The sequence below is a fragment of the Rana temporaria genome, chromosome 4 (assembly GCF_905171775.1).
Source record: "Rana temporaria chromosome 4, aRanTem1.1, whole genome shotgun sequence".
NCBI classification, from domain to species: domain Eukaryota; kingdom Metazoa; phylum Chordata; class Amphibia; order Anura; family Ranidae; genus Rana; species Rana temporaria.
The window spans coordinates 223,859,749-223,882,522 of NC_053492.1; the positions used below are offsets into that span (position 1 = coordinate 223,859,749).

General features: G+C 44.0%; 1 protein-coding gene across 1 annotated transcript in view; it reads left to right on the forward strand.

Annotated features, from left to right (window-relative positions):
- The first annotated feature begins 8,451 nt into the window (after nt 1-8,451).
- The window catches only part of LOC120937015 (collagen alpha-1(XIX) chain-like), a 343,287-nt gene continuing 328,964 nt past the window's right edge, over nt 8,452-22,774 (forward strand). The window contains exon 1 of the mRNA XM_040349912.1: nt 8,452-8,705. The gene's annotated coding sequence lies outside the window, so the exon portion shown is untranslated. The remainder of the gene's footprint in view (nt 8,706-22,774) is intronic.

Consider the following 22,774-nt stretch of genomic DNA (forward strand, 5'->3'; position numbering starts at 1 on the left):
ATAGCTTAGCAAGTTATTTTCAAACATGCAGCACAATTGCTTGCTTTATTTGGGTTCCCATGGACGTTAAATATGCTGCATTTAGATACAGTGTATAGTTGTGTACACATCTAAACATAGCACTATAGGAATCAATGTGGCCATACACACAGCTGCATCTACAACTAAAAATGTGCACTACGTTTAGCGACTTATAAGTAGATAAGTAGAAAACAGTAACTTCTAGGGCTGTACATACTGTAGCTGCAGATGTTGCGTGTGTATGCATCTAAATGCAAGCATGCACAAGTCATGAGGAATTATATGCATCTATACGTGCAGGCCAGGACTGGGACAATAAGCCGGACATTACAAATACAGTATGTCTGGAACCAGGGCTCTTTAAAGGAATTTGGGGGGCCCAAGCAAAATGTGGGCCCCCAAGCACCACCCCGCACACAAACCTACATTAGCGCTACATACATTTTTTACACCCATGTTCTTACTCCCCCCCCCTCCCTAGTCCCTATGTTTTTCTATTCTCACCTCCCCTTCTCCCCTGTACGCTGTAGTGTGGCCGAGCTCCTCTCCCTCCTCTAAGTCTGGTGTTCTATCATTATGGGTCCCCAGTCCCCTATCAGATAGTACCGGGGCCAGGCACCACGCGGTACAGGAGATTCAGTTTCCTGTGTTCCCGGCCGGACTGAAAGGAAGTGAGCACTCAGTGTGCACTTCCTGTCAGTCCGGCCCGGGAACCGGAAACTGAATCTCCTTTACCACGCGTGGTACCCATCCGGACTGACAGGACTCCAGGAGAAAGGAAAAGGAGCTTGGCCATGCTACAGCCTGGGAAGGGGAAGTTGGGGGCCCCAGGCAAGCTCGGGGCCCCAAGCAATTGTTTGTTTTGCCTGTCCTTTAGCGACGGGCCTGTCTGGAACAAGGAGAGGCAGACACTCACAGGCCACTAAAAGATGGCAAGCAGGCTCTGTGTCTAGAGCCAACAGTGCTGGTCGTGGACACGGTGTATCCTCAGCACGTGGCTGTGGGGCACGCTTGTCCTTTTTTCCGGCAGCTGGCCATGTTGAGCCACAACATGAAGAAGAGTTGGTAGAGTGGATGACCAAGTCATCTTCATCCTCTGTCACCCAGGCTCAGAGTACTTTGGCTGCCAAAGCAGCCTATTCCTTCAGCTCCAGGTCATCAGTTACTCCTTCCCAAGCCCCACCATCATGCACAGAGAAGTCCCCCGAACTGTTCGACCAGACATGCTGCAGGAGGATGCGCAGCATTTTGAAGGCTCAGATGATGGTACCCAGCTTGAGGAACGTGAGCGCAGAGAGAGGGGGTGCCCAAGAAGGACAAACTGGCAGTCATGTTCCCCCAGCTTCAGCATACTGCCAGGTTTGCTCCAGTGACAAGGAGGGAGAGGATGATGAGGTCACTGACTCTACGTGGGTGCCTGATAGGAGAGGGGAGGAGGCACATCTCCAACGAGGCAGGATGCCCTCCAGGGGTCAGCTTAAGGGCAGCCAACTGCATGGCACCACAGAGCTCCGCATGTGCAGGGCGCTGCTGACTCTGTTTTTCCAAAAGTTCTTTGGTGTGGGCCTTTTTTGACACGTGTGCAGCAGATCGCACCGTTGCTGTTTGCAACATATGTCTTAAGCATATCAAGCGTGGCCAAAACAGCAGCCGCTTGGGCACCACATGCTTGACCAGACCATATGTCGACCTTCCATGCAGTCCGTTGGCAAGCGAACTTAAAAGACCCACACCAAAGAACAAGGCGGACCTCTCCTTACTCCTTATCAGCTGGGATCTCCAACCCCACTATACCTTCAGTCCTCTCAGAAATCTGCATCGAGAGGAATGAAGGTGCAGAATTAGGTGTGCCACTGCGGGTAATCTGCTATCGCTACACCAACGTCCGATTGTAGCAGGCAAATTTCCCTACCCCAGTTGCTAAACCGGCGAACGAAATTCACTCCCAGCCATCCACATGCCCAGCGGTTGAATGCTAGCTTGTCAATGTCTTGGCCTTGCTGGACAGGGTGGTCAGCGGTAAGGTGCATATTACTGCTGACTCATGGTCCAGCAGGCATGGACAGGGACATTACCTATCTTTCACGGCACACTGGGTGACTCTGCTGGCAGCTGGGAAGGATGCAGGAATGGGTGCAGTATTGTTGGAGCTTGTTCCGACACACCTCTCTCCTCCACCCACTCCTCTTCCTCCATGGCCCTTTTTCTCTATAGATTTGTCCTTGAAACCAGCAGGGCTCTGTAGGCGTTCAAGGGGCTACACAAGCACTCAGGCAAAAATATGCCATGCAGTGCTTGAGCTGGTGTGCTTAGGGGACAGGGGCCACACTGGGGCATAAATTCTGTCAGCTCTGCAGGGGCAGGCTCAGAGGTGGTTGATGCCATGCCAGGTTCAGCCAGGAATGGTGGTTTGCGACAATGGCATCAACCACCTCTCCGTCCTCCGAAAGGGACACCTGACCCATGTGCCCTGTTTGGCTCACGTCCTTAATTTGGTGGTGCAGTGGTTCTTGTGCAAGTACCTGGGCTTACAGGAAATCCTTAGACAGGCCAGGAAAGTCTGTGTGCATTTCCACCAGTCATATAATGCCAGTGCTCGGCCAGCTGACCTCCAAAAGGAATACAACCTGCCCAAGAACCGCCTAATCTGTCATATGCCCACCAGTTGGGACTTAACATTGGCCATGCTGCAGCGGCTGCACACGCAGCAGAGGGCCATTAATTAGAAGCTGTGCGACTATGGCACCAGGACAGGGTCAGGGGATGAAACCTCTTTGGGAGGCCTTGTTTGTGCAACGCGTTTCCAGAGCCTGGGAGGTTACAAATTCCTGGTCCTGGACAACGTGTTGCTAAGGCTTCGGTCAGTCACAGAAGGAGTGGTGGAGAAGGTGGCCATCTGACCGATGCGTTGAGACAATTTTTTAGTCTGCAGCCCCAAGGTCTGATCAGTTTCAGCAACCATTGCCAGCATCTGATTTACATGGTGCAGGAATACCTAGGGGTAAGATCAGACTTGGAGACCTTTCCAACTGAAAAACCTCTGGGTTACTGGGTCTTGAGGATGTATCACTGGCCAGAGCTTGCACAGTATGCAATTGAGCTACTGGCCTGTCCTGCATCCAGTGTTCTTTCAGAACGCACATTCAGTGATGCTGGAGGCTTTGTAACCGATCACAGGGTGCGCCTGTCCACCGACTCGGTGATTGTCTTACCTTCATAAAAATAAATCAGTCTTGGATCACCAGCTACCAAGCACCTGATGCTGATGTAACCGATAATTTTTTTTATGAATAAGATCCCTTCAAGACTGCCTATGCTGATGCTGAGTGACTATCCTATTCCTCAGTCTAATTTTACTAGTGAGTGCTGCGTTTTTGGATGCAGAGTGCGTTTGAAGTTTTTTATTTAAGTGGATGTGCAGCTGCATCTGACAGAAGTCCATGGCACCGTGAGTAGGAGAATTGGTTTCACTTTTTCTCGCTGATCGGGGGTCCGCCGTGACCGCTTCTCACCATTTTGACGTTTGAAGGAGTTTCTTGATGTGATATTCTGCTGTTTTACAAGATTTTGTTTGTGAGTGCACTGTTTGAAGTTTTATTTTGGTGTGCTATTAAACCTTTGATGGTATCACACTATTTGCACTTCTTTTGTCTCTCTCTGACATATATGTGGAACTGATTGGATGTCATATTTGGATTACATCTTTATTGACGGGAACAACTACATCTGATAAGGTTTTTTGTGCCAAAACACGAGAGTGTGAGGCATACCTATCCGGTGAGTGTCCATTTGATGGGGGAGGAGTCACTGAGCACTGTCGGGTGTGGTGGAAGTTTTTGGAAAAATTTGAAGATCGCAGGATCCTTATACACATGAACTTTGCTTTGTTTGGTCACGTTCTAAATTATTTTTAAAGACTGTCTCTTGCACTTTCAGTGCGTTCACTTCACGTTTAAGTCAATCACGGGTGTTTATTATTACAGTCACAGTTTAGTGTTTATTTCTTAAACTGGATATATTTTGTTTATTATCACTGTATATCATTACATATGGGTTGTAGTAATGTATTTTATATAGTCAAATATGCACAGTTATTTGATAGCGCTGTTTTAATTTGTTGACACTCCTTAGAGAGTTTCATCATCTTACATTCTTTTTGTTCAGGTTGATAGCTTGTAAGAACATTTTTGGTTCTGCCTTTTTGGGCACCACCACCAGTGGCTAAGGCCCAATTTTTCTGCCCCTGTTTAACAGGGGCGTGCAATTACAAATTTTGCTGTAATATTTTGCAGAAGGGCTTGTTCCTTTGCTCAACTAGAGTATCTCTGAGGGGTTGCAGTGTTGTGGCACCAGCACCTAAAGCCCAATTTGTCTGCCCCTGTTCAACAGGGGCGTGCAATTACAATTTTTGATCTAATATTTCACAGCAGGGCTCGGTCCTGTGCCCACCAAGAGTAACTGTGAGGGCTTACAATGTTTTGGTACCACCAATACCTAAGGCCCAAATTTCTGCAAAGTATATATATACATATATACATATACATATATATACACACACATATATATATATTTCAAACATCCAACGTGCCACTCCTACTTACAAATGGAGGGAGACATCAGGAAGTGAGAGGAAATCTACCCCTAGGAAGGGAAATTCTCTCCCGTAAGTTAATATGGGAAAAGTGTGTCTCCTCCACTGATGCTTTATCACCAATCCTTTCCCTAAAAACCCAAAATTTTCTAACTCCAATTGTCATTGGGCCAGAAAGTGAGGTGAAGTCTTCTGAACAGGGTCACAGACAGCAAAACAAATGTAACAGGGGTGATAACCCTTCCCTATGTTTTCCAAAAAGCTCAATAGATTTTTTGGCTGGAGCTACACTTACAAAATGTACCTGTTCCAAATTACAAACAGATTCAACTTAAACTTACAGTCCCTTTCTTTCTTGGGACTGTCTGTATACTGCTGTTCAGAGTATATAGGGCCTGGGGGCCCCACTTTTTTTTATTTGGGTTAATATCCATACAAGACTCAAAGGGCCTGGTAATGGGCTGAGGGGTTACCCATGACATTTTTCTCAATAATTTTCATCCATATTGCCTGGACCCGACATTACATTACAGCCGCAAGCAGTTTTGATTGACTTATTCCTTTAGAAATGTCATTTTGTTCTAAACATGGGCCACTTTACAGGCATCCTATAGACACCCCCAGGTACGATATTTAAAGAAATATTTTTTTACTTTAAGCATCATTAAAATCACTGCTCCCAAAAAAACTGACATTATAACTTTTTTTGCATTGATACCTGTACCCTGAGGCAGAACCCAGGTCCCCAAATTCTTTTTAGGACAATAACTTCTATATTGGCCTTTAAAATTCACATTTTTGATCCCTTATGTTCGAGTCCCATAGACTAATGGTGTTCGAAAGTTTGCGCGAACTTTCGTTCTGTTTGCATGTTATGGATGCGAACCGAACCGGGGGGTGTTCGGCTCATCCCTACTGCATAGCGGTAGCTGAACGTTCGCCACTTACCTCCTGCTGTGGGGCCTGATCATCAACATGCCACGGAGTGGGCGGCACCGGGCAAATGCGCGGTCTGCCCTATGGCCAGTCCGGGCCTGTATACGTCTATAAGGCTGTATTCATGCAGGAACAAACCGCTTCAGGAGCGCTTTACTGATCCAGCAGCTCTATGTTCCTGACTGCGATAGGGGACAGTGTGGTAAATAGAAAAATTTGGTGTATATCGCGTTGACATATCTAGTAGCAGCCAGCACAACAGAGTAAATCAAGGAATAAGTAAAAAGTTTAATTATGTGCAGCTATCAAAACATGGAAATACATATGTATACAAACTAATGTACACTGTGCAATGACCACAAAAAACAATAATGAAAATAAGATGTGAAATTCACACCCAAACTAAAGTCCATGTTACATCATACAAAAGTTGTTTTAAAACATGATGTCCTGATGAACGTGTCAGAACGAGCCCTGATGATGTCATTGCGTTACCCACAAACTTAAATTTTAAGAGCGTGATCCACTTTCTAAATGTGAGTGTTTCCAATTCTCTTTTAATACATTTTACGTTTATACGGATTCACATTATGTGGAGTATTTTTTTTGGTCATGCCATTTTGAAAACTTGAGGATTCAGTCTGACAAGTTGGCTGCTTCTGAAGACCTTGTCTTGTTGACATCTCTTGACCAATTGGATTTCCGTACAACTTGATCTGGAACCCAGACGTGGAGGTCCTATATTTTGGTGGTTGCACCAAAAGCCTTGTTAACTCACTGAGCATATGCCCATTTGAGTCCTCTCACTCCGGTAAGCCACCTCACTAACCGGTGGTGGTTCTACTGTCTGTGTCCTCACCTCAACATTGATGTCACGCGGCATCCCACTTCGTCACAATTTGTTTTCACCGTTTATTTAAAGACTGCTATGTTTATGTTTTAAAACAACTTTTGTATGATTGCATGTGGACTTTAGTTTGGGTGTGAATTTCACATCTTAATTTCATTATTAATGTAGCGAGGTATCACCTTTATGTGATTAAAAGACTACCATCTGTCCACAAGGATCTCAGCTCCCTCCAGTGGCCAAGTTAAGTTATAGCCACCTTCTATTTACTTTCACACTGGTACAGCAAGGAATGTTGGGAAACTAAGTACAGGGAAAAATACTCCATTGCCCTGGTTTATTCATAGACTACGATACCCAGGGAGCAACTGCACAACCCCATAATGCTTTGCTTCCCACACAGCCTGCTGGGGGAAATAATTTAAGGAAGAGGACGTGTTTGGCGCGCTCTCTCTGGACCGCCTCTTCAACCCAGAACACCTGTGCGAGGGGCCTACCCGTAAATCTAGGCCATAGTTTGAGGCCCAGCCACGCTCGGGAGGGTCGCCATCCAGAGACAGAGAGGATCCCTTACGGAGTGATCGGATGGTGTCCCAGTTCAACGGTGACCTGTGGGAGGACCGAGACTTATCCTGAAGGACGGTGTGTTGGAATTCATAGACGGAGTGTTCCGGAAGGACAAGGCCTGATCTGATTGGGTGAGACAGGCACCTGCCCAAGCATACTAACTGCATTGCAGGAGGGTGGATCGTTTACACTCACCACTGTGATTTGACTGTTCGGGCATCTTCCGCCAGTTTATTTATTCCCTTTTCGGATTACAAATTACTTTGTTGCGCGCCAACGCATGCCAACGCAAAAGTGCACTAATTGTTGTGTTAATCTGTATTGAGGTTTGGTCTGGCCCACCAAACCATATTAGTAAAGTATATCTACATATCCTTTAACTGGGTAATTAGTTCTATTAGACTGTACAGTACTGTTATATGGAAGAGCTGGGTGAGGCTTGGCAGGGGGGTGCTTCAGTGTGGGTATCTTACTGAAGGAAATCCTTTGTTGTGTACTTACACAGGTCTACATAGCTATTAATATTTAATGTGTCTGTTACCACTAATTTTGACTCTTGCAGGGCTCTGCAAGAAGTCCACTACTGTTTACCTTTGTTTATTTTGATTTTATCTTACTAAGGAAAGAGTTACACTGGTTAAGCTGAATCTGTGTGCAGTTCCTCTGTCATCCTACGGGACCAATACAACTCAAGGTAACCATTAATTTACATAATTTACTGTGGTGTGCCAAGGTATTGTGTTTCCTAACAGTTATTGGGGTTCACAATTCCCACTGATACCAGTTGTGCCAAGGGAGGGTTTGAGACAGTTTTAGGGGTTGATGGCCAGAGCGTAGACCCAAAACAAAACAGCAGCTCCTTCGGGGGTAGTGCTACATAAATTTTTGTGTTCATTGCACAGTGTACATTAGTTTGTATACATATGTATTTCCATGTTTTGAGCGCTTCACATAATTTCACTTTTTACGTGCACGGTTTATGGCAACACACACAAGTGTAGTAAAGTACGCTTTATTTATGTCCCTGTACAGCAGCACGATGAGCTGAACTGCTTTACAGTGCCATGCGATAATATACAGCGTACTGCGATAAAATGCAGCATTTTAGTACAGCTGAGGGCTGCGTTGAATGGGACACACAGGAAATAATTGTTTTCTGTGTCCTTGCTGTAACAGGTATTTTACAATGCACACTGTGTGAATAAGCCCCAAATGCAAGTACTTTAGACGCGTGTTTTACTTAGGACCTGGCATTCCATGCAGAGAATAAACATATGCCGGTGTGAGCGAAGCCTAAATGGGAATGCAATAAATGCTACGAGTCCCCTGAGCTCTGTGTAAAGTTAATGGCACACACACACACATGGGTACAGCCTGTGAATGAATAAAACATCGCCTGCTTACTGTAAATCCCCATGCAAGTGATAGACGGAATGTAGCAATGCCTTGTGCTGTGTGCTAGGGAAGGCCTGCACAACATTGCCACTTGGAGGGATCTTAAATGTATCCAGCTGCTACTAAAAAGGGAGATTGCTCAGATTTTGTTCCCCGAGAGCAATGTGCTGGTTATCTGTGTTGGTGGCCGTCCTGTCTGCTGACTGAGTGGGAGGATCACACTGGGAGACTAATAAGGACAGAGCTGATTCTACCCTCTCCCACTCTTTGGGAGGCTGAATCCAGTAAGTTCAGCACTTGCAGCTTTGTATCATTTTGACTGTGGGATTTTATTCAAACAGATTAAAGGTAAGATAACCATGGCAGTCAGGGCTTGTCGTGCTTACAGAACTGTTTTTTTTTTTCTTTTTCTTAGGATTTTTTTATGCCTCTTTGAAAGTTCAGCCTGCAGCATTACTGTTCTGACAAACATAAGGAAAAAAAAAAAAGTCAGGTTTACATTAGTAAAGTGATGACATTAGGGATGAAAAGAACTATTTCCATGCAGGCGAGTGACACTAATTAAAGTTTGTGTGTTGGCAGATTAGGGAGGCCTAGATTGAGTTTACAGCCGGGGCTTTTAATTGGGGAGAGAGTGCTGTAGAGCAATTCATTTTGTAGAATGAAATGATTTGTGATGCCTATTAGACACAGACTGTTAAAGTGTTAACACAGCACAGTGGTACCGCTACAGTAGCTGATAATAAAAAAAACCTTTGCTGTTATTTTAACAATTTATCTTGATGTCACTTGTATGTCCCCATCAGATGCACTTAAGGTAGAGAAATGATTAGTGGCAGGTCAGGGATAGGAAGTGCATGGCATGGGGTGACATCAGATCATTCTAGCAGCACTAAATAAATCCCCAAATAACGGGATTATTTGAAAACAATCATCTTTCACAGATGATTGCGTGCAGTCACGCCTGTTCTCTCAACTATTCACATATTATGGATTCACCTTCCCTGACACTAAGATGCTATTTGAATCACCGCAGGCGTTTAACAACAGATCAGTTATGCATTGATTTTTTTTTTTTGGAATGGGTACGTAATCGTATCGACTTGTTATTGGCTGCGTATAGAAACTCTCACTAGCGTGCTGATATTAATCTAACGTCATATTTAGCCTTGTGAAAGATAGCCCTTGAATTTTTAAGGATTAAAGACAATGCTAATGGTTTTCTGTTGCTTTGATCCTGTCCCAGGAGAAAATCCAGTTGATCATTTCCTTCCAATGGGTTCCTCCTCGCTGTCACATTTTCCAAATGTTTGGCTATTTTCCATCCTCTTCACGTGCTAATCGCTATTTATTGATGTGCTACGACAGCCAACACATTTGCTGTTCAGTTTGGGTTTAACTCATTCATGTTTTGCTGATCGCTTTGAAACTTGCAGGCAATGAGCGTAAACATTTTAATTGATTTTTTTTATTATACATTTTTATTGTAGTTTCTGCTTAGAACAGACTCAGGAAATGGTTTCTTTGGTGCAACATGTGCTGCATTCTTGTCAGGTTCAATTAACAATCTAAGTATATACTAAAGAGGAAACTCACATGGTTTAAAGTTTAGGCTGCCAAACATGCTCTTGCAAATGTTGAAAAGGTTAAGGAGGTTGGCAGAGTGCACAGTGAGAGATGATCACCAAGACTAAGCTAATCAGAGCATTATGAGATGGCATGGGATCCGGAAGGTTTTTCTCCATCCCATCTGATCCTAGTAAAGTCTCCTGAGACGCAGCCAGAGACTCCGTGCCTTACTCACAGAGCAATGTGTTGGGTCATTCAGCCTGATCTACACTGACATGATTCATGGAGGACAGGGGAACATAAGTGTGAGCAATCTGTCTCCAGCCACATAACATACTACATACACCATATCGGATGTATGCTATAAATACCGGATATCTTAATAAAGAATGATGTGTTTTCAAGTGACTTGTGAAATCAAGGAACAGAAAGTAATAGGAATGACCTGTAAAAATTAGCTGAGGGACATTTGTCCCTTTGTATAAAAGTATTGCTAAATTCATCTCTCTTCTGCTAGTCCACAGTAGAAAGTTGGCACAAGCAAGTTTTGATATTGGAAGATGAAATGGTCCTGGAGACCTGGATGATGCATAAACTTTGCCACGTTAGGCAGGTGTAATCTTACTACTAAGGTGATTTTTGGCCAGATAGTGGGATTGGACTGCCAGTTGTCAGTGGACCTAAAGCCAAAACATTTTTCTTTTTTTTATTTAATTTGGAATAGAATTGAAGGAATTAGAACCCATGTCAAGTTTTTATTGCTGTCTGTGTCCCCATTACCCCTCATTGACATCTGAGTGTTTTGTGGTGTGCTCCCCTACACTCAACTAGAGATGTCTCAGGTGTGTTCGGATCCTACTCCGAACCCACCAAAACTATCTGACCAGGAAGCTGTTACTACACAAAGGTGCAGGACAGGGAATTCCTTAAGCCTAGTACACTCCAATAGTTTTTTTCTTTCAACCCTGCGGGTTGAACACAAAAGTCCGAACAGCTCAGGTTGGAGCCATTGTACAAACAATCCAATGTTAGTATAGCGACCTCCCCTGCTGAGCTGCTGTGTTCTGACAGGGGGAGGCCGCCCCTCGCCAGAACACTCAGCCATTGGCTGAGACAGCTGATTGGGTGCCAATCGGCAGACCTTTTTTGATCATGGCTCTTTGACATAAGGTGGCCAAACAGCCGCCATCTGTTGGACTTGCAGCAGTACACACAGGCTGAATGTCGGCTGGTTGCCATTAGACCCCTTTCACACTGAAGGCAGTTTTCAGTCGTTTTAGTGTTAGAAAAAGCACACGTAAAGTACCTGAAAACTGCCTTTCATGCCTCCCTAGTGTTAAAGCCTGAGTGCTTTCACACTGGGACGGTGCGCTTGCAGGACAGGAAAAGAAAGTCTTTGGGATTGTTTGGGAGTGCTGTATACTGCTATACCCCGCTATCGGCCGAAAAGCACCACTCAAACATCGATAAAGAGCTGCTTGTGTGAAATTAGCCTTAAACCAGCCGATATCGCCCAACAATTGCCCTGTGTGTGCTAGGCTTTAGCCAATTATGATGGATTATTATGGGTTTGTGTAATGACTGCTTCCTGGTGGAAAAGCTCAGGTGGGACTAAGATCCGAGTACACCCCAGCTCATCCCTACAGCTCACACCTACACTCTAAATGCAGGATACTATTTGTAATTGTTCCTGTTCACATTCTAAGGCTCATTCACTTGTTGCTTGATGCCTAACACTTAAGTGCATGAGCTGTTTAGTGTAAACAAGCATTTTTTGGCTATATAGATTTTAAAGTGAGTGCCTGTAAACATGTCACTCATGTTTTTGCTCATTTTCTTTTGCACACCGGAAAAACTCTCAAGCTCTAGAACCACACTCTTCCCCATGCCCAGACAAATAAACTGCCTGAAGTTAGATAAAAATACAAAAACACTTGCACAAAGCTTGTAAAATGCAATAAAAACACATCACTCCTGTTTTTGCACATGTTTTTGCGCACCTAAAAAACGCTTCCCCTAGTACCAACTCTTCACCTTGCCCAGCCAAGTAAACAAGTGTCTGAAACTTGATAAAAGTAAAAAAACTTGCACAAAGCTTGTAAAATACTTTAAAAACACAGGGAAAAAATCACTTAAAAGTCATCAGTAATTTGTGTCAGCTCTGGTGCAAATTAGGGCATTCTCCATTTTTTACATAATGACCACTATCCCTTATAACGGAAGTGAGGGAACATTTATAATTTTGAGCTGTCACCAGAGCAGGGATAGAATGGAAATCTTCCAAAGAGACACCTGTTCCTGTGGCAACTGTCCAAGTAAGAGGCATTCCTCTTGCTTTTGAGATATTTTCTATCACTACTTGTATCCGCTTTACAAGAGGTAAAGAACATCTTTTCAATGGGTCAAAATGTAATAAAAACTCAGTCGTTTTTAACCATTTGGCTTTAGATATATTTTGAGGAGAATTTTTTTATTTTTTTTTAAATAAGCCAGCAGCTACAATTACTGTAGCTACCGACATTTAAGAAAGAGTAAAACCTTAGTTCTAGAGTAACTTGGTTTGAGAGCGTTTTTCAAGGCAAGCAAAATGTTTATTTTTTTTTACTTGATATACAAGCGATCTCTTGATATACAAGTAGCGTCATGTCACAACTCATTATAAAAAGAGGCACCTCCATGTGTAGCAATATGGTTACATTTAATGAAGGTACAACATTTAGAAATTCACATGGTTAAGGTCTAAAAAAGGTCATGTCCAAGTATGATACAAGTATGGGGTAAAGCTGTCCACATAGGCTGCCCTCTGCACCACCATCGATGTCATCCCTTCCACTCTGCACTCCACGAGTGCTTCAAGCCTCGCTTTCAGTCTTCGCCGTCAGGATTGCAGGCTGACAGCGATGAGAGTGCCTATGTCTATGTGGACAGCTTTACCCCGGATGCCTGCATACTTGGATATGCCTGTTTTAATCAACCATGTGCGTTGCTAAATGTTGTGCCTTCATTAAATGTAACCATATTGCTACACTTAGAGGAGCCTCTCTTCTCTTATACTCTAGCTCCTGATGGATTTTTCTTCTCATTCACTTGTGGAGGCTTCCATTTGTGGATGGACATTTTATGATTCCTCAACACATTGCTATAATCTTTTTTATATGGACTATAAACTGAAAGACCTATGAATAAATGGTCGTGAAACAAATCATTTGAGTTTCCATTATTTCTTATGGGGAAATTTGATATACAAGTGCTTTGGATTACAAGCATATTTCCGGAATTATGCTCGCAATCAAAGGTTTTACTGTACATTTACCAGCCCATGGACTTTGACCTTGCTTTGGGACTGGTTCTGCAGCCTCCTGGAATGTGTCCCATGAGTTTGCGGTCAGCATTGTCAGGTCCAAGCTGACAACTCTCACCTAGGTGAAAATTTGTTAAGGGGGTTGGGGGAAGGGAATGAGCAGTACTTTCATTGTTATGTGAAGGTCCACTTTAAGTGATGTGATTTTGTCTGTTAAAAAGTTAAACCTATCAGAGTAAGGGCTGCAAATTGCCTAGTGCACTGGGTAAAAAATTCAAGGTTTTGCAAACCTTTATGTTCCTTATTTGCCAATAATGAAGTTTCATTGTTATACCAAACGTGACCCATATCGTGTCTTAGGCTGGCTATACATGGATGGCATTTTCTGCTTCCTCAATCGGCTGTCATCACCGGTTGGGTATTCTGACAGCTGCAGGTTCTGGTTGTCAGAGTACAACAGACAATATAATAAAACAAATCTATGTATGTCCAGCCTTATTTGGGAGCACGGTAATACTGAATGTTGCACGTTGTACCCCCTCAAAGATTCATCAGCATATTTTTCCAAAACATCATTTGCGTACAAAGCAAACTTTTTCCAAGCAAAGGGGATGCAAGGATGTGCAGCTGGCACATAACTGTATGCTGACAAATTGGAAACAAACTTTGTTGTTGCAGTTGTGCATTAAAGTGGTTGTAAAGGCAGAAGGTTTTTTATCTTCATGTATTCTATGCATGAAGATAAAAGCCTTCTGTGTGCAGCAGCCCTCTAATACTTACCTAAGCCCCGTCTCAATCCAGCAATGTTGCATGAGAAGCTCTGTTTTCCGGGACTCTTCCTCATTGGCTGAGATAGCAGTGAAGCACCATTAGCTCCCGCTGCTGTTAAAGACAGTGAGCCAATGAGGAGAGAGATAGGGTGGGGCCAGACCACGGATCTGTGTCTGAATGGACACACCGAACTGCGGATCTTGGGTGCCTCCATAGCAAGCTGCATATCGATCAACTTGGTACATTCAGCCTGCCCATTAATGGTTTTGACTTTGTATGGCGGGACTCGCCCACTACAGAACTCAAATGATTGCAACAGGAAACCTTTCAGGCTTCATTCACACTATCGTTTTTCATGAACGTGCACAAAGCAAATGGGCTGCCCTATGCGCTTAGCACGTCAATGTGCCAAAGTGATTGCATTCTAGAAATGTGGTAAAACGCACATGTAAAGCACAGCTCTCTATGCATTGCAGCAGCATTCATTTAGACAGTACATCACCATGTACATAAGTTTTAGAGATCCACAATGCACAAGTGTAAAGCATCTATGCATTGATGCCTCTCTGCACTCATAAAGGATGCAGGTGCGCTAATGTCCACATTGCTTTGACAGCCCAAACCACAATGTAAAATGGTAATATACCCAAAAAGCAAACAATTATTATATTATAGCTTACTAATTCTTAGATGTGATGCATTTGTAGCTTTTTTAGGCTTTTTTTTTTTACCTGGTGATCCAGCCAGTAAGTCTTTTCTGCAGATGTAGCAGTTTGAGCAGGGGTCTCAAACTGGTGGCCCTCCGGCTGTTGTGGAACTACAAGTCCTATCATGCCTCTGCCTGTGGGAGTCATTCTTTTAACGGTTAGCCTTGCAATGCCTCATGCTACTTGTAGTTTTGCAACAGCTGGATGGCCGCCAGTTTGAGCCCCCTGAGTGAGAGGGTTGAGACAAACTATTTACTACTGACAGGGGTGCTTACAATGATCACCTTTTATTCATTTATGAATCTCAATTTTTTTTTTTTGCTGTAATAGTATATAAAGTATTAGATGGAATTTGGCTTCAATTTGTTAGTGTATCATAATCTGCTAGTACATCTCACACTCTCCTCCCCTTAGACTGACAATGCTGCTGTCCAACAGTGTTTCTGTGCTCCTTTATCCAGAGTGGGGACACTCTGATACAAGTGGTGCGTTACTGGCCAGATCAGCAGGCAAAGACAGAGGGAAAGAAACCTAAAAAAAGAAAACAAATGCAGCCTCCACCTCTAATAATTGGATCAGCTGCAATACATTTCATTTTTAGTTTTGGGTTTAACACCACTTTAATGTATAGCAACATATTTCTGCCGTAAATTACCCCTATTCGTTTTTCAGGACAATTCAAACTTCAGTGAAAAAATACATCAACAGGCTTTACCTTCAGTAAAAATCACATCAAAATTATCAGCAATACAAGATATAGCCAAACAATGATCAACAGAGAGAAAATCGCTCTAAAATACAACAGGCCCCCGAGGATTTGTCCCAAAACTGAGACAGGGACTGACAACATCTCCTATAGCTATGACCTGTCTACAGACTAGTGTATGCCCTGGGCTGGAATATTGGACCTTAGTGTTTATGGACAGAGGGCAGGCTGTGCAGAGCGTAGCTATATTATAGCTTCATCTATGGAATTTTGCTTTAGTCAATTTTTTTTTAATGCCAAGAGGGTTGCTTACTGACTTGACAAATTTCAGTAGATCCTCCATTGTTTTTGTTAATAGAGCAGAAAAAAATTGAACTACACTGCACTTCCTATAGGCAATATCAGAGGTATTTACGAACGCGCAATAAACGGTGGATTTGCATGTCATCTAACTTGTAAAAAAGGTGTTGGGGAGCCGATCACTGTGCAGCACATGATTATATTTCCCACAAATGGTCTTTACTCCCGCTTTGAGGCTAGGTTCACACTGCTGCGAATTCAAAATCGCGGTAAAATCTCGATTTTACCGCGATTTCACGGCCGCGATTTAAGAGACATCGGTGCAGGGTTCAATGTAAATCGCGGCCCGAAACCGCAAAAAGTAGTACAGGAACTACTTTTTAAAATCGGTGCAGCGCCGCAGATGCGGCGTCGCACCGATTAGGACAGTGTCATTGCCCACAATTGCCGGCAAATGCCACCGATTTGAGATGCGATTTCACATGTGAAATCGCATCTCAAATCGAAGGAAATCGTACCCAGTGTGAACCTGGGCTAATAGGCGTTTTGTGCATTTATTATATTTCTTTTAGCAGATGTTATTAATTTAAAGTTGAACCCTAGGAATGGTCCTGTTTTAAGCCTTACATGGGTCCCACCTTGATAAAATAGAAGATATTCTCTGAATGGTAGAAGTCCCCCTGTGGTCAGTATATACCAAATCGCTTGAACAGCACCAACCTTATGTAGCAAAGGCTGCCGCTACTATAATGAACTTCTGTATCTCCAGTGACCCTCCAGAAATGAAATATGATGAATTAGATGTAACTGTAAGATAAAAGTTGGACTAATGTAAATGTAAAACACAAAAAGACAGTTCATGCTTTAAATATTTAGTGAATATAGCACACACAGGCAACATTAAACATTCATATGAGATGTGTTTACTTCAGTGCTCATATTGTGCATAGTAAATTGCTTTTATATATGGGAATTTTTTTATTAGGGATTTTTTTTTCAATTCTTAACCGTTTCAGTGGATTTTTGAAATATTTCTAATAAAAAAAAAATTGGACTTATATCACTTTAAAGTGATTGTAAAGTCTTGTTTTTTTTCTATAAGAATAACAAACATGTTATACTTACCTTCTCTGTGCAATGCATTTGCAAAGAGCAGCCTGGATTCTTCTTCTCCGGTCCCTCTTCTGTGATCCTGGTCCCTCCCTCCTGTTGAGTGCCCCCACAGCAAGCAGCTTGCTATGGGGGCACCAGAGCCCAGTCAGAGCTCCCTGTGTCGTATTCAAAGTGACACATAGCCTTGCCTCAGCCCCGCCCCCTCTCCTGATTGGTTGACTGACAGCAGTGGGAGCCAATGGTCTCAGCCAATCAGGAGGAAAAGTCTTGGATGGCCGGACACCCATGGACATCACTGGACAGAGATGGGGCTCAAGTAATATGGGGAGTGCTGCACACAGAAGGCTTTTTATCCTAATGCATAAAATGCATTAAAGAGGAGTTCCACCCTAAAAATTGACCTCCGCTTAACCCACTCCTCGCCCCCTTACATGCCACATTTGTCATGTAATTTTTTTGGGGGGGGAGTGGGGGCTTCAGGAGAAGGGGACTTCCTGTCCCACTTCCTCCTTCCGCCGAGGGGCTGCAAAGGCGATACGTCATATCGCCTTTTGGCAGCCCCTCCCTGTAGGCGATCACCTAGGACACGTGACAGGTCCTAGGCGATCGCCTGTCCAATCAAACAGCGCAGCGCCGCACCACACGCGCATGCGCAGTGCCACTCGCGCATGCGCAGTGGGTGCCCGGCCGTGAAGCCGAAAGCTGTCACGGCCGGGTGCCCACAGTGACAATGAAGACGCCGGCCGGGGAGGGGGGGGAGAGGAGCGGAGCCCCGGCCGGCGCGTCGCTGGAACGTGGTGCAGGTAAGTGTCAGTTTATTAAAAGCCAGCAGCTACACTTTTTGTAGCTGCTGACTTTTAATAAACTTAAAAAATGGGTGGAAAACCCCTTTAAGATAAAAAACCTGTTCACTTTGCAACCACTTTAAGTTAAAAAAATAAACATGGTATACTTACCTGCTCTGTGCAATGGTACTGCATAGAGCAGCTCCAATCCTCTTTCTAGGGTCCCCCCACTGGCGCTTTTGGCTCCTCTTCAGCGAGTGCCCCCATAGGAAGCCATTTTCTATGGGGGTACTCGTGTGGGCTCACTCCTGGTTCATACTGTCAGCATCTATTGACACAGACAGATCAGCCCCCCACTCCCTTGTCACAGATTTTGATTGAAAGCGGCAAAAGTCCATGGCTCCTGCTGCCATCAATCTTCCCAGTGAGGAAGGAGACAGGCGATAGATCAGTCACTCAGATACTGTAAGTATATGCATCACAGTAAAAAAACTTAATGCAGAGTTCCACCCATATAAAAGTCAGCATCTACAAAAAGTGTAGCCGCTGACTTAATAATTGGACACTCACCTGTCCCACGGTCCAGCGATGCGTGTGAACAAAGTCCTGCTCCTTTACCCGTCCTCTCCGTGGCACCGGCATTCTGAATGTGGGCGCCACAGCCAGGAAGGCACTGCACGATGTGATTGGCCGGGCAATCTTCTGGGACCTGTGACATGTCCCAGACGATTGCACTGGGGAGGGGGGGGAGAGGTGGACTTCCTTCTGACGCCGCAGATCCCTGGGAGGAAGTGGGAGCCTCTAAAAAGAGGGTATCCACCCCCCCCCAAAAAAAATAACATGTCAAATGTGGCATGTCAGGGGGTCACTTAAAGGGGAAGTTTAATTTTAGGGTGGAACATCTCTTTAAGGCTTTAGAAACGACTTTAACTGTTTCCCACCCCGTTATTGGACATCGAAAGGAGCAGCGAACCGATAGGAGTGGGGATTGGAATGACAAAGATGAACCTATCAGCACGCTCCTTGCACTGCAGCACAATGGATTGGCTCCTTGTGCTGCTTCTCCTTCCCCTAGTCTGAACGTTCGTACGGGCAATTTCGGGAGAATGATGGTTACGGTATTTAAAAATATATTTTTCATTTGATGCAAGAGTGTGGTTAATATTAAAATTGGCTGCAACATTTGACCAAAAAGACAATGTACAAGGGGTCTTTAAAAAGTTTCCACACTTTTTTTACTTTTAATATATATATATATATATATATATATATATATATATATATATATATATATATATATATATATATATATATATATATATATATATATATATATATATATATATATATATATATAGATAGATAGATAGATAGATAGATAGAGAGAGAGAGAGAGAGAGAGAGAGCGCACAGCAACTTTTTTGAAGAACCCTGGTAGTAAAGACATAAAACAGTTTGTTAGCTTAGTTTGACAACAAACTATGTTGTAGCAGTGTAGGTGCTAATGCAGGCCATACATTAACCAATTTTTTTTCATTCAACCACAGGTTAAAGGAAAGAAAATTGCTCCATTTCTCCCTTCTGTGAAACGATTGTATTCTGGCAACGGGATGTTTCGGAGCCTGTAGAATACAATGATCACTGCTTTCGGCAATAGTGACTGGCAGTGACTTCAGTACAACCAGCCTGCCCATACATGGATTGAAATTCAGCCAGTTCCTGCTGAACTGGTCGCATTTCGATCCATCTATGGCCAGCTTAAGTAGGGGGAAGGGGCCTCAATTAGTAGATTAGACAGTGTAATTCAGTTTAAAAAGAAGATGGCGCATCAATTGGGAGGGGGGGTCATTGGTTTAGGAGTTAATACCATTGCGTATATTGAAATCATTGCACTATAGATCGTTGGATATTCACGGCAAGGTTTGGATAAAAGACTGCGGATAATAATTTGAAAGGAACTTACTCTACTTACATTTAAATGATGTACTAATGATCAATTCAGACCTGGGCTCATGCTTGGCGTTTTATATTTATGTGTGAGCACTCAACAGGTTGTCAGATTGGGTTATCTTTGGAAAAAAGGTGATGGGCACAACATAGTATCACATGCTCCATGTAAGTCGTTATGTTCAAGCCAAAATTGAAGATGAAAGGAAACCTGTACTGAGAGAAATCAGTTGCCACTGTTAATCTGGCTTTAACAATTTGTGAGTCAATGATGTGGAACAAATATTTAGATCAGAAAAGTCAAAACTCACAGTGGTATACTTCTGAAACCATTGATTTGGCATGGCAGCTGGCATTTTCATAAAAAGTGGTCAGCAATGCCAGCCTCCACACTTCATCAGTAATGCTGCATTATAGGGATGTGACCTTAGCTAGCAGCTTTCTAATACACCGTTTCCTCTTCTCCTTGTATCCCTATTGTGACTCCAATTATTTCCTGTTATACAGTGCCTAGTTTTCTGGGCAAGCCAGATGCTTACAGATAAGCGTAAGTGTCCCAGACACATGTCTACTCACAAGTCAGCTTTAAATCCTAGTACATACTATTTGTTTTCGTACAACCCAGCAGGTTGAAACCGTTGCACTAACAATCTGATGTTAGTACATCAAATCTCCCCTGCTGAGCTATTGTGTTCTGAATGGGTGATGCCCCCCCTACCAGAACACTCCGGCCAGCGCCCATATACATGGGCCAAATGTCAGCTGGTTTCTATTAAACGGGCCGATGCCAGCCGACAATTGGTCTATGTGCACTAGGCTTTAACCTCTTGCATATAGGATGTAAAAAAAAAAACACTGCTTTAGCGGATGTTTTTTTGATAGCCTCTAAATGCACCTCTTTGATAGCCTATATGACCATGCACGCATAGGCGTTTATAGGCCTATTAGAAGAGAAGTGCCTACAGGAAGAAATCGGATTGGAATGTGTTATGACTACATTATTTATTTATTAAAATTCTTAAAAGTACAAAAAAGTACAAAACGCAGTCAGTTACCCGTAGGCCTCGATGCGCCGAGAACAACAATACAGCAACAACCAAAAAACACACACAGGCAGCAGAACAGATCAAATTTAAAATACATAACACCGTTTTGGTTTATGCAACACCTTCCCTTCAACAGGAGGAGGTGTTTTGTAGTCCATGGAGATCGCAACAATGAATATCTGTGCTCTCCACCTCTGGGCTTGCACTTGTCAAATATAATAAAATGCTTTCAATGGTATATTTAACAGACCAAAGGGGAGCAATTAAAATACATTTATTGTTACCGTTTACATACACTTTACCCTTCATATTACATACAAGCTGTTTTCAGAGCCATCAGTGAGATTTACAACAATATCATAAAAGTAATTGAATATGGGGGCGTGGCTTGGCGCGCGACGAGGATGGCAGCTTGTTGAGACGGCTCCCAGGCACACACGGCCCGTTAGCAAACTATACCCGACCACAGGCTCCCAAATGCCCGGTAAGAAGCTCCATTCTACGCCCTCATCCCGCCCGAAGCGGAATCCGGCGCCTTCATCGGCCAAAAACATTGCAGAGCTCTTCAAGCCGAAAACAACAGGCCGTGGTATCGCCGCCAGCTCCAAGATGGCGCCGACACGCCATGAAGAAGACTACAGTGACGACTCGCAGTCTGCTACTGAGGGCTCCGTACACAGTAAGTCCTCACCTGACCACCCGCTAACCTTGGCTGACATGTCAGTGATTGCTGCAGACATTAAAGCCACTTTCTCTGCGGCCCTTACCGATCTAAAAACGAGCATGATAGTGCTCAATGAGAAAATGGTGGCCACAGAATCAGCAGGGAAACGCAGAGATAGAGCGATACAAAAAATAGAGAGGGTCACTATGATTCATGCCCAACACCTGATAGACATGAACCGTCACATCGAGGACCTCGATAATAGAGGACGAAGATGTAATGTACGTGTACGGGGCATCCCAGAATCAGTAGACCCAGACCAAATTATTGTCACTTTGAGGAGTGTTTTCAATAGTCTACTAGAAAGGCAAGAAGACGCTGAGATAGGCTTCGTAAGGGCACACAGAGCGCTGCGGCCTAAAGGCCCTGATACAGCACCGCCGAGAGATATAATTTGCTGCCTGGAGAACTATGCCCTTAAAGAGGACATTATGCGCAAAGCCAGAAGAAACGACAACATTATCTTTAATGGCGCTGCCATCATGTTGTTCCAAGATCTTTCACAAATAACACTGCGCAACAGGAGAGCCCTACGCCCCCTGCTGGAAAAGTTGAGGGAGAGAGATCTTAGATACACATGGCGCTTCCCTTTTGCCTTGAATATCTCCCACAATGGAAGACAGTACACGCTACGCACCCCAGACGAGCTTCCCGAGTTCTGCGAGGCCCTCGACCTTGGTCAGATTAACCTACCCGACTGGTACGCGGATTTCTTGCTTCCGCCAGCAACACGCAGCCCACCGGACTCGCCGTTCTCCACCCCAGACAAGAGACCGATGAAGCGGTCCAAACAGGCGCGCAATGGAGGCCCAAGAAATGATACTCCAAATCGCTCTGCTGATGCTCCGGGGAGACGACCCGAGGACTAACCGTGAGTTTTGTCTGATCGCTACCTGTGTTCCTACACTGTTCCTGTTGCAATTATTTTTGCCTTTTTTTATTTTTTCGATACGTTGCTTTTTGCCTCATATGCCGGAACCATAACCCCCCAGAGGACTACTCCACGCAATCGATGTGCCTCTATACCTCACCCCACTGCTCACCACCGATCACAGCGATCACTCCCAGCCATTAATCTTTTGCTGCCTGAGCGAACATCCCCCCCCTGACTACAACCCTGTGTGCCTGTATCTTTACAGCAATTTTGAGCGGCCTGCTGATTGCCTGAGAACTGACAAGGTTACCATTACCGCTCATGCGGCTGCTCGGCCTAGTACCCTGCCCTGGACGTGGCTCTCTTATAGGTACGAAATCACACCTCCATGTTGGGTTCTATGCGACACTGGACTACATGAGAGGGATCCCGTGTGCACAACACGATGCTCTACAGGCGGGGTTGGGAGATCAGGGAGCCTGGACATCCTATATCCTTTTTGTTAGCTGATCCATGGAATCATCAAAAATGTTTAAGGCCTGGGTTCGTTTAAGGTTTATCTTTGTTTTGTTTT